Below are 13,705 nucleotides of genomic sequence, written 5' to 3' on the forward strand. Positions count from 1 at the left end.
TGCCGAACGTCTGTAACACTCCTCCTCCTCTCTGACGCTGCACACAGCACATGGAGCAAGTCTGCAGGAGGAGCGACGAGCAGCAGAGGTAAGTTCCTGCCTTGCTGGGACCGGGACCCGTGACGTGACTATACTGCAAGGGGGTGTCTGGGCATTTTATCGACAGCAGAGGGCTCTATGGGGCTGGAATAATCCACCCCATAGAGCCCTCACATCACTATAATGCAACGATTAGTGTGGGTGGGGGAGGGTCTGAGCGTCTGACTTACTGCAGAGAGCTCTATAGGGGGGGGGATTCTGCCCCCCCCCTTTAGAGCAGTCAGTCAGATGCTCAGACCCCCCTAACCTTTCAGTATAGTAACTAGTCAGGGCTCTATGGTGGGGGGATAATTCCCCCCTATAGAGCCCTCTGCTGTCAGTAAAACGCCCCCCCCCCCCTGCAGTATACTCCTGGCTTTGTAGCTTTCCGGTGCTTAATTAGCGTGGGAAAGCTACAATCAGAGCTGTGACTGGTGAGTCTCAGTCACTCACAGTGCACACTGTATGCGGCAGCTGCGGCAGCCAGTCTGACTGTGAGTCTCTGACCAGTTACCACCCACACGCAGCAGAGCCAGGAGAGACTAATAGTAAACCCTCAACTACTACAGTTTCTCAGGCATTGACTATGACAGCTTCTATAGTGTAGTGGTTAGCTTGTCTGCCTTACACATGAAGCTTGCTGGTTCAAATCCCAGCTGTTTGTTTTTTTTATTTTTTATTAAATATTAATATCTTGTATTGGGCTTTGTTCACACTAGCATTAATATACGTTTACCTCTCTTCCGTCAGAGGGAGAGGATCGATACGTTAAACGGAAAGCAACGGTTCCATTAGAATTACAATTGCTTTCAATGGTCATTCTTTTGTATCAGTTGCTTTCCGTTTGTCTCCGTTCACTAGGTTTCCGTTCTTTTGAACGGAAATAAAAGTTCTGCAGACTGCACTTTTGTTTCCTTTAAAAAAAACGGAAACTTAGCGAACGGCGACAAACGGAAAGCAACTGATACAAAAGAATTACCATTGAAAGCAATGGTAATTCAAATGGAACCGTTGCTTTCCGTTTAACGTATCGATCCTCTCAACCTCTGACGGAAGAGAGGTAAACGTATATTAATGCTAGTGTGAAAGAAGCCTTAGGGCCTGTTCACATCAGCGTTGGCTTTCCGTTCTGGGGTTCCGTTGGAGATAACCCCGCAACGGAAAGTCAAACTGATACCACAGCTACCGTTTCCGTCACCATTAGCGCAGTCAACTGCGCTATTGATTCCGTCACAAAAACGGGAACCTGCCGGAATGGTGACGAACGGAAACCATTAGCAATGTTTCCGTCACCATTGATTTCAATGGTGACTGAAACGGAAGCTGTGGTTTCAGTTTGACTTTCCGTTGCGGGGTTCACCCGACGGAAACCTCCCACGGAACCCCGGAACGGAAAGCCAACGCTGATGTGAACAGGCCCTAATCCTTCCCCATAAACCTGCCCCCGCTAATTAAAATAAATATATTATATAATGTGTGTAGCGCTGTATCCTGTATCCGTCAGGACAGCGAGTCCTGTAGGATCGAGCTGTTACCGATCACATCTAAGTTCATAACTTAGATGTGATCGGTAATAGGCGACCTAATGGATTCAGGTCTCAGCGCTATATACAGCTGCTCTGTATACAGGATACAAAGCAGCTGTATCTCAAAAAGTGCAAATCATTTTCAATAAAAAGTAATTAAAACTTGCACCAATCGCATTCATAGATATCTTTATATATCATACTGACATGTCCGAAGTTTTCATCGGTGGGGGACCGAGCACTGAGGCCCCCACCAATCGCTAAAACGAAGCAGCAGAAGTGCTCGGGTGAGCGCTGTGCCGCTTCATTTATGATCGACTTTCAGCCGAGTGAGCGGTGTACGGACTCCTAGACTTTCTATTGAGCCCGTACACTGCTCCAAGGAAAGCCAAAAAGAATTGAAGCGGCACACCGCTCACCCGAGCACTTCTGCTGCTTTGTTTTAGCGACTAGTGGAGGGTCTCAGTGCTCGGACCCCACTGATCAAAACTTCTGACATGTCAAAAGTTTTTTAAAAAGTTGTTACACTTTAAAGAGAATCTTTCACCTACCCATACATGTGCAGCTGAGTGCAGCATGTAATGGTCAGGGCTGCACAAACTCTGGGGCACTTTATATATTTTTTCCTACCCTCTTTCCTTACTTAGATATCGGTGCTGTAATACTTGACGCCCGATATTTAAATAACCCCATAAACTGCCAATGGGGCGGTAATTGGCAAGTGGACGTGTAACATCGCTGTGACACAATCCGCTACAGACAATGTCAACAGCAAGAGCTGGAGAGAGGAGATCATGTGCGCATGCACGCTCTCACTCTTCAGCTCTCGGCAGGCAAGTACAAGACTGTGATCTCAGGTGAGAGATCAGTCTTATCGTCCTTGTCTGCCGAGAGCTGAAGAGTGAGAGCGTGCGTGCGCGCACAGCTCCGATGCCATGAAACAGAAGAAGAATTCACACTCTTCTTCTCCTCTTGTGTTCCTTAGTGGTGACGGAGCTGCGCGCACGCGCTCTCTCCAGCTCTTGCTGTAACGCTGACAGTAGCTGATTGGACAGTGTCACAGCGATGTTACACGCCCCCTTGCCAATTACCTCCCCATTGACAGTTCATGGGGTTATTTAAATATCGGGCACCAAATATTACAGCACCGATATCTAAATAACGAAGGAGGCTAGGAAAAAAATCTAAAGTGCCCCAGAGTTTGTGCGGCCCTCCCCATTACATGCTGCACTCAGCTGTACATGTATGGGGAGGTGAAAGGTTCTCTTTAAAAGAAAGGTGTTATAATTTTTTTTTTTTTATTTGATATGTTTTATTTTATGGGCCTAATTTTTCTAATTATTTTAATATGTTTCCGAAGGTAGCTATTTATTCATATGTTTGTACGTCTGTGGGGGCAGCCAGCTTTATTTTTATTTTTCATACTGCTAATTTTTGTTTTGCAGGTTCCGCTGGACCATTTGGACTACGTCGCTGATTTAAGCTTTATTTCTTTTTTTTTTATAAAATGGTTAAAGTGGATTGTGTGGAAGAGTTGTCATTTCAATAAAATTTCTTTATGTCTCTGTTATTTAATACTTCATTACCGCCTTAGTAATGGCTGCTGTCTGAGAGCATCCATTACTAAGAAGGGGCTTAGTGTTAGCCAGTAATAAGGCTAGCACTAACCCCTATTATTACCCCGGTAACCGCCACCAAGAGTACTGGGAAGAGCTGGGTACGATCCAGCACCCGACTGTCTGAAGAGAAGGGCGGGTACTGGGGTGGCCGCAGGCTGGTACTATCCGGCTCGGAATGGCCAAAAACCATGGCCCTTCCCACCCTGGTAATGCTAGGCTGCTGCTGCTTTATTGTATCTGGCTGGTTATGAAAAATGGAAGGGATCTCACGTAATTTTTTTTTCTATTTTATTTGTTTTAAAAGACGGGTTCCCGCTATTTTTCACCACCAGCCAGATACAATAAAACAGCTGCAGCCTAGCATCCCCAGGGTGGGAAGGGCCACGTTTTTTATCCCTTCGCAGCCTGGTAAAACCAGCCTGTGGCAGCCCTGCTGCCTTACCGTCGCTTCAGATGGTCGGGTACTGGATCGTACTCCCCTCGCGGCAGGGTAATAATAGGGGTTAGTGATAGCCTTTTTACTGGCCAACACTAAGCCCCTTCTTAGTAATGGATGCTCTCAATCAGACAGCAGCCATTACCAAGGCCATAATAAAGTATTAAAAAAAACAGACAAGAAAAACTTTTATTGAAATCTAAACTCCCCCTTGCAACCCTCTTTCACCATTTTTTTTTTTTTTTTTTTTTTTTTAAAAAGTAGATCATCAGAGTTGTCCAATGAATCTACGACGTAGTCCAAACGCTCCAGCGGAACCTACCAAAAAAAAGCAGTCTAAAAATTTTAAAAACTTAAATTTGCCACAATAGTCACTCGATATAACTATACTGTAATCACTTATATGGTTTGCAGATATCTTGTGTATAACTGGCAACTACCTCTATAAGGTCACTATATGGTGGTAATATTGGTCTATATATAGTGTGATTTATTCAGTAACCGTATGGTGGGTTTTTTCTGACACTATGTTGTAGTAATATGGGATCATGGTTTGGTAGTTTTATTCAGTAACCGTAAGGAAGTATTATTCAGTAACAGTATGGAGGTATTATTCAGTAACAGTATGGTGGGTTTTTTCTGACACTATGTTGTAGTAATATGGGATCATGGTTTGGTAGTTTTATTCAGTAACCGTAAGGAAGTATTATTCAGTAACAGTATGGAGGTATTATTCAGTAACAGTATGGAGGTATTATTCAGTAACAGTATGGAGGTATTATTCAGTAACAGTATGGGGGTATTATTCAGTAACTGTATGGGAGTATTATTCAGTAACAGTATGGGGATATTATTCAGTAACAGTATGGAGGTATTATTCAGTAACAGTATGGGGATATTATTCAGTAACAGTATGGTGGTATTATTCAGTCCCTGTATGGGGGTATTATTCAGTAACAGTATAGGGTATTATTCAGTAACAGTATGGAGGTATTATTCAGTAACAGTATGGAGGTATTATTCAGTAACAGTATGGAGGTATTATTCAGTAACAGTATGGGGGTATTATTCGGTAACAGTATGGAGGTATTATTCAGTAACCGTATGGGGGTATTATTCAGTAACAGTATGGAGGTATTATTCAGTAACTGTATGGGGGTATTATTCAGTAACAGTATGGAGGTATTATTCAGTATCAGTATGGGGGTATTATTTGTAATGTTGGTCTTACAATCGATGTACATTACTGTGGTGGGGGCTGTGGGGAAGTGTGAGTGTGGCAGCAGATGATCAGGCTAAGAGACAGTCCGCAGTGTGGCATCTGATGTACTTTGACATGTAGGTGAGACTTTAGTGTAGGGTGTGGGCCCATAACTTGTGTACAGCCCAGGGCCTAAGATCATATGAATCCACCACTGACATGGAGCCAGCACAAGCAGACCACAACAATACAGCAGGTAGAGCAAAGAAATGGCCCAGGATGTGCCGCTTCAAAACAGCGCTAAGCGCGATCCGTCCTGGACCGGCCTGAATGTAATTGCAGAGAGTGACGGCGCAAATGAGACCGGCTGCCGAGGAGAGATATGGGGACGTGCAGGGCAGACTGTACTATTTGCACTGCACTGATTGGCAGTAAGAATAATTCTTTAAATATTTTCCATACTTCAAACAGCACTTTAAGGCTATGTTCACACGGAGTATTTGGCAGGAGGAATATCTGCCTCAAAATTCGGTTTGGAAGTTTGAGGCAGATTTTCCTCTCCCTGCACGCCGATTTTCGCTGAGTTTTTCGCAGCGTTTTTTGCCCGCGGCCATTGAGCGCCGCGGGCATAAAACACCGAAAAATACGCTTTCTCTGCCTCCCATTGAAGTCAATGGGAGGTCAGAGGCGGAAGCTCCCGAAGATAGGGCATGTCACTTCTTTTTCCCGCGAGGCAGTTTTGCTGCTCGCGGGAAAAAGACGACGACGCCTCCCATTGAAATCAATGGGAGGCATTTTCGGGCCGTTTTTGCCGAGTTTTGCGACGCGGTTTCTGCGTCAAAAAACTCGGCAAAATACTCCTTGTGAACATAGCCTAAGGCTATGTTCACACTGAGTTTTTTGCAGGAGGAAAATTCTGCCTCAAAATTCTGTTTGGGATTTTGAGGCAGATTTTGTCCTTCCTGCACGTCGTTTGCCGCGATTTTCACCGCGTTTTTCGCTCACGGACATTGAGTGCTACGGGCAAAAAACTGCGAAATACCCTTTCTCTGCCTCCCATTGATGTCAATAGGAGGTCAGAGGCGTAAACGTGCGAAGATAGGGCATGTCCCTTCTTTCTCGGGAGGCATTTTCGGCCGAGTTTTGCGGAGCGGTTTCCGTGCCCAAAAACTCGTCAAAATACTCTTTGTGAACAGGGCCTAACAAATAAACATCAAATGTTTTCCTATTTAAAAAATGTATATATTGCGTGTTTGATGTGTACAGCTAGGAATGAGAAAACTCTGATAGATTTGGGGGGGGGGGGGGGGCGCCTTTTTATAGTTCGCCTCAGGCGGCAGACGGGCTAGGTTCACCCCTGGGTACATGTAAGTACTTCTGTTAGCTGCATTGAGAAATAATTTTAAATATCAAAGTATGTATGAAAACAGGTTATATCTTTGTCATTTTAAAGACGCGATGTTAAATACCTTTGTGTCAAAAAAGACAAATGTATAAAAGGTATGATACCTTTATTGGCTAACCATAAAAGTTCTATATGCGGCTTTCAGAGCACAGAGGCCCCTTCAGGCTGTTTACAAATGAATGACTTCAAAAAAAGCACAACATTTAGATGTTACAAAGAAACAGTTAGTACATGAGGTGATACATCAAGATAAGCCGGGGCAATAAAACGGAGGTTATAGGGGTGATGACTTAGGAGTTAAGGCATCTGGAGTCAGTCTGATGGGGGACGTGACGTGTGTCCATGTAGTGGCTCATAAATCCTGGTGTTAGATTGAGGCCTTGTGTCAATGACTGGAATTTTATCATCATCTTGAATTCCCAAATTTTTCTTCCCCTGTTGTTTTTTAAAATGACCCTTCAGAATGAGTACCTTTATATCTGCCAAACTGTGATCAGGTCCAGAGAAATGTTTTCCCACGGGTGTATCCACCTCCTGTTTTATTGTATGTCTGTGTAGATTTATCCTGGTTTGTCGTTTTTGGATGGTTTCTCTAATGTAGATTCCTTTATTGATGCACCTTGTACACAGGATCATGTACACTACATTGGAGGATGTACAGGAGAACGTGCCAGTGATTTTATAGTTCTGTTGCATGTTTGGTATGTGGAAGGTGTTTGATGACAAGATGTTGGTACAGGTCTTGCATTTTCTACTGTTGCAAGGAAAAGTGCCAGTCTCTGATGGTGATGAGAGGGCACTTCTGACCAGGACATTCCTTAGGTTTGGTGGCTGTTTGTGTATGCAAGGAGAGGTAAATCTGAGAATATTTCCTTCAGTTTGTCTCTGAGGAAAATTGCAGCTGATCTCCAACCTGTATCTAACAAACTGTTCATTTGTGGGCTGTATATGACCAGTAGGGGCACCCTGCTGTGGTCTTCCTTCTTTTTGTACTCCAGAAGATTGCTCCTTGGAGTTCTTGTTGCTCTGTAGATCTGATCATCTATAATCCGTGGTTGGTATCCCTGTTGTAAGAATGTATACCTCAGTGATATCAGGTGGTGTTTTCTGTCTTCACTGTCTGAACAGATTCGTATGTAGCGCAGAGCCTGGCTGTAGATTATAGATTTCTTTGTGTCTTGGATGGAAGCTGTTCCATCTCAGATATGCTGGACGGCCTGTAGGTTTATGGTAGATTGTTGTTTGTATGGTATTGTTTTTCATGTACAGTGAAGGAAATAAGTATTTGATCCCTTGCTGATTTTGTAAGTTTGCCCACTGTCAAAGACATGAACAGTCTAGAATTTTTAGGCTAGGTTAATTTTACCAGTGAGAGAGAGAGATTATATAAAATAAAAAACAGAAAATCACATTGTCAAAATTATATATATATATTTGCATTGTGCACAGGTAAATAAGTATTTGATCCCTTTGGCAAACAAGACTTAATACTTGGTGGCAAAACCCTTGTTGGCAAGCACAGCAGTCAGACGTTTTTAGTAGTTGATGATGAGGTTTGCACACATGTTAGATGGAATTTTGTCCCACTCCTCTTTGCAGATCATCTGTAAATCATTAAGATTTCGAGGCTGTCGCTTGGCAACTCGGATCTTCAGCTCCCTCCATAAATTTTCGATGGGATTAAGGTCTGGAGACTGGCTAGGCCACTCCATGACCTTAATGTGCTTCTTTTTGAGCCACTCCTTTGTTGCCTTGGCTGTATGTGTCGGGTCATTGTCGTGCTGGAAGACCCAGCCACGAGCCATTTTTAATGTCCTGGTGGAGGGAAGGAGGTTGTCACTCAGGATTTGACGGTACATGGCTCCATCCATTCTCCCATTGATGCGGTGAAGTAGTCATGTGCCCTTAGCAGAGAAACACCCCCAAAACATAATGTTTCTACCTCCATGCTTGACAGTGGGGACGGTGTTCTTTGGGTCATAGGCATCATTTCTCTTCCTCCAAACATGGCGAGTTGAGTTAATGCCGAAGAGCTCAATTTTAGTCTCATCTGACCACAGCACCTTCTCCCAATCACTCTCAGAATCATCCAGATGTTCATTTGCAAACTTCAGACGGGCCTGTACATGTGCATTCTTGAGCATGGGGACCTTGCGGGCACTGCAGGATTTTAATCCATTACGGCGTAATGTGTTACCAATGGTTTTCTTGGTGACTGTGGTCCCAGCTGCCTTGAGATCATTAACAAGTTCCCCCCGTATAGTTTTTGGCTGAGCTCTCACCTTCCTCAGGATCAAGGATACCCCACGAGGTGAGATTTTGCATGGAGCCCCAGATCGATGTCGATTGACAGTCATTTTGTATGTCTTCCATTTTCTTACTATTGCACCAACAGTTGTCTCCTTCTCACCCAGCGTCTTACTTATGGTTTTGTAACCTATTCCAGCCTTGTGCAGGTCTATGATCTTGTCCCTGACATCGTTAGAAAGCTCTTTGGTCTTGCCCATGTTGTAGAGGTTAGAGTCAGACTGATTAATTGAGTCTGTGGACAGGAGTCTTTTATACAGGTGACCATGTAAGACAGCTGTCTTTAATGCAGGCACCAAGTTGATTTGGAGCGTGTAACTGGTCTGGAGGAGGCTGAACTCTTAATGGTTGGTAGGGGATCAAATACTTATTTCTCTGTGCACAATGCAAATAAATATATATAATTTTGACTATGATATTTTTCTTTTTTTTTTATATATAATCTATCTCTCACTGGTAAAATTAACCTAGCCTAAAAATTCTAGACTGTTCATGTCTTTGACTGTGGGCAAACTTACAAAATCAGCAAGGGATCAAATACTTATTTCCTCCACTGTATATGTTCATGTCCAGGAAATGTTTTTGAGATGTTAAGTAGTTGAGAGTGAGTTTGATGGTAGGATGGAACTTGTTAAAGTTTTTATGGAAAGAAAGCAGTTCATGTTCAGAGCCTGTCCAGATTATCAACAGGTCATCAATGTACCGGAAATATGCTAGAGGTTTAGTTACGCTGGTTGATAAAAACTCTTCCTCTAGTTTGGCCATAAACAGGTTAGCATATTGTGGTGACATTTTGCTACCCATAGCGCTTCCCATACACTGCAGATATGTCTTTGTCAAATAAAAAATAATTGTGATGGAGTATGAATCTGATGAGTTGTAGGGCTGGCTCTGTCGCTAGATTGTTCTTTTGAAGAAAGTGTTGGCATGCGGCTATGCCATCCTCATGGGGGATGTTAGAATACAGAGACTCCACATCCATAGTTGCCAATATTGTTCCCTCTGGTAGTGGACCTAGGGCTGAGAGTTTGCAGAGGACATCTGTGGTGTCCTGGACATAACTGGGTGTGCACCTCACCAAGGGCTTTAGAAGATTTTCCACCAAGCCAGAAATATTCTCAGTTAGAGTCCCAACACCTGAAATGATTGGTCTCACTGCTAAGGTGAAAAACTCAGTGTTTCTTAGATTGAAGCTGGGGAACTTTGTCTTAATCTATAAGCAATGTGCGCTGTGTTGTCGTCATCTTACAACTAAAAAATGCCTAATATGGTAATGAAACCACTAAACCTTAAAAGCGTTGTCTGGAGTCCCAAAAAACATAACATTGCTCTTTTAACCCCTTCCCGACATTTGATGTAAGTTTACGTCAAAAATATGCTGTTATGCAGATCAGAGGGGAACATTTAGTCTGTTTCAAGAGGCGATTTATCGGGGCCCTAAAATTAGGGAACCAGGAAGGGGAGGGCCCAAACATATCTACTAGAAGCGAGGGCGCCCGTATTATACCACGACAACACTTCCTAGCAAAATTCCTCAAACTGCAAAGGTGCGGAGTGCGGACCAAAAGTAGGATAAGTAAAGACACCATTTATCAGTGCAACATCGGCCTGTGCAGAAAGGATTGCTTCACAGCGCAACACACATCTATGGATTATTTTATTGTTTACCCCATTATTATACTCTGCTCAGCTTACATACGCCACCACATTATAAACGGAAACACCAGCAATACTCAAACAAAACTACCAAGCAAAATCTACGCTTCAAAAGCCAAATGGTGCTCCCACCCATCTGAGCCCTACAGTGTGCCCAAACAGAAAAAGAACACCGACATTAGTTAAGCAATTTCTCTGCTGCTTTATTTTTTGAGAAAATGAAAACTTTTGCGATAAAGCTACATCTTATTGGAAAAAAATTAAATTTTTATTTTCACTGCCCAATTCAAATAAAATCTATGAAACACCTGTGGGGTCAAAATGCTCACTACACCCCTAGATTAATTCGTCAAGGGGTGTAGTATCACAAATGGAGTACCTTTTTGGGTAGTTTCCACTGTACTGGTACCTTAGAGGCTTTGCAAAAGCGACATGGTGTCAAGAAACCAATCCAGCAAAATCTGTGCCCGAAATGCCGCTCCTTCTCTTCTGATCCTTGCCATGTGCCCAAACCACAGCTTATGACCACAAATGGGGTATTGCCGTACTCCAGAGAAGTTGCTTTACAAATGTTTTTTTCCCTTTTATTTGTTGAGAAAATGAAAAATTTCTGAGCTAAAGCTACGTCTTATTGAAGAAAAGGGATTGTTTTTTATTTTCACTGCCCAATTCTTATAAATTCTATGAAACATCTGTGGGGGTCAAAATGCTCACTATACCCCTAGATAATTTCCTTAAGGTGTGTAGTTTCCCAAATGGAGTAAATTTTGGGGGATTTCCACTGTTTTGGCACCGCAAGAGCCCTTCAAACCCGACATGGTGCCTAAAATATATTCTAATAAAAAGGAGGCCCAAAATCCACTAGGTGCTCCTTTGCTTCTGAGGCCGGTGCTTCAGTTAATTAGCATACTAGGGCCACATGTGGGATATTTCCTCGAGCTGCAGAACCTGAGCAATAAATATGGAGTTGCGTTTCACTGGTAAAACTTTGTGTTACAAAAAAAATGGATTAAAAATAAATTTCTGCAACAACAAAAATGAAATTTTGTAAATTTCACCTCTACTTTGGTTTAATTCCTGTGAAACGTCTAAAGGGTTAAAAAAAACTTTCTAATTGCTGTTTTGAATACTTTGAGGGATGACTTTTTTTAAATGGGGTGACTTTTTGGAGGTTTCTAATATATAGGGCCCTCAAAGCCATTTCACAACTAACCTATCCCCTGTAAAAATAGCCTTTTGAGATTTAGAAAAATGCTAATTTGTGCAATTTTTCGCTAAATTTTGGTGTTTTTCACATTTAAATACTGAATGTATCGAGCAAATTTTGTCAGTAACACAAAGTCCAATGTGTCACGAGAAAACAATCTCAGAATCGCTTGGATAGGTTAAAGCATTCCGAAATTATTACCACATAAAGTGAAACATGTCAGATTTTAAAAATGAGGCTGTCGGGAAGGTCAGAAGTGGCTAAAGAGGGAAGGGGTTAATATAAAATTAAAGCACTTACTAAATAGCTGATATTACCAAAGTTGCCCTGATCGCTCGAACAGAGGGCCCCGTTAAAGTTATCCCAGAAGTTTAGTGGGTTTTCAGATAGCGGTGACTTGACACAGGGAGCTGCCTCCCCCTCCCGTATGTGTATACGCAGCTCTGTTTTTCGTTAATATCGTTGGGGACTCCGCACTAGGAGCTGGAGCACATAGCCATTATCTGATGTTACTGCAGGCCTTATTAGCTGTATCTTCTCTTGTTTTTGCACTTGACTCCGTTCGCGCGATTACAGCATCTTTAGTAATCTAAACTATATAGTAAGTGCTTTACTTTTAATTTAAAAAAAAAAGTCATGTTTTTTGTGGCTCCGGACAACCCCTTAATAACCGGGCCTGAAAAGGTCTTAATGACAGCTACATTTTTTCAGTTTTTATCTCTCTGCATTTCAGCCATAACTTTTTTTTTTTTTTCATTGACGTATGATGCCTTTTTTTATGTGGGAGAAATGTTGTTTTTTTTTTTTTTTTCCATAGTTTGGAGGTAGAACATTTTTTATTTTTATGGCGTGTGTGTATATAAGAAAAAGCGTTTATCGGCATAGTTTTTCTTTGTTTTTTATCCCCTGCACGCTAAATAACCTATTAGATTAATTTTTCAGGTTATTACGGTCGTTTAGATACCTAATATTTGTAGGTTTTTTGTTTAGTGTAGGGGCAATAAAATACATTTTATGCAAAATAATGTTTGTTTGTTTTTTTTATTAATCCCATTAAGGAATAACTTTTTTATTTATAACGTTATTTTTTACTTGTAATGTATTAGCGTACTCCTGTGTGCTAATACATCATACTGTGTCACTATTTCCGTTCCATATAAATCTAGAGAATAATATCTATTTATAGCAGTAAAAAAAACCTTAGGAATTGGTATAGGTAATGTTTGCATAATGTCGGTCAGTTTAGGCAGGATAAAGGACATAACTAAATTTTTCCTCCCAAACCAAGAAAGATCAGGCCGATTTTTAAGCGTTTTAGTAAATCTGGGAGAGAGGCCAAGAAAGAAGCATAGTTAAGGGAAAATAAATGGTTAAGGTCACTACTCCTCTTAATCCCTAAAAATGTAATATGTGGTGATGACCAATTATAGATGGAGTCAGAAGTCAATAAGTCTTTCCGAGCGTGAGGCAAGACTTCCCAGCATTTCTTTTGAAGTTTGAGAAAGAATCAAAGGCCTCAAAGATCTGCTGTATCTTATATAATGCAGTTTCCGGATTAGTAACTAGCATCAGCAGATCATCCGCATAGGCCGCTACTTTGTTCTCTACCACCCAATCTTATCCCTGTAATATCCGTGTCTTTCCTAATAGACTGCAGAAGAGTCTCCATTACCGTTGGGGACAACAATGGTCAGCCTTGGCGCGTGCCATTACCAATCATAAAGGGTTGTGACCATATCCCATTGAGGGTATGTGCACACGCTAGCTGGCTTTTATGTCTGAAATGACAGACTGTTTTCAGGAGAAAACAGCTGTGTCGTTTCAGACGTAAAAGCTCCTCCTCGCATTTTGCGAGGCGTCTTTGAAGGCCGAACATTTGAGCTGTTCTTCATTGAATTCAATGAAGAACGGCTCAAATTACGTCCAAAGAAGTGTCCTGCACTTCTTTGACGAGGCAGGCATTTTACGCGTCGTCGTTTGACAGCTGTCAAACGACGACTCGTAAATGACAGGTCGTAGGCACAGTACGTCGGCAAACCCATTCAAATGAATGGGCAGATGTTGGCCGACATATTGTAGCCGTATTTTCAGGCGTAAATCGAGGCATAATATGCCTCGTTTACGCCTGAAAATAGGTCGTGTGAACCCAGCCTGACCGCTACAGCAGCAGAAGGGGAGCCATACATAAAGAATACTGCATTAATGAAGGGGTCGGAAGGTGAAAGGCCCGTAATAATTGTCTCCATCTATGCCCAACTAATTCTATCAAA

General features: G+C 42.2%; 1 protein-coding gene across 1 annotated transcript in view; it reads left to right on the top strand.

The window, feature by feature from the left end:
* Positions 1-13,705, top strand: part of LOC142742591 (spindle assembly abnormal protein 6 homolog) — a 129,568-nt gene that overhangs the window by 52,383 nt on the left and 63,480 nt on the right. The gene's annotated exons all lie outside the window — the stretch shown is intronic.

Source organism: Rhinoderma darwinii, chromosome 1 (genome assembly GCF_050947455.1).
Source record: "Rhinoderma darwinii isolate aRhiDar2 chromosome 1, aRhiDar2.hap1, whole genome shotgun sequence".
Classification (NCBI taxonomy): Eukaryota; Metazoa; Chordata; class Amphibia; order Anura; family Rhinodermatidae; genus Rhinoderma; species Rhinoderma darwinii.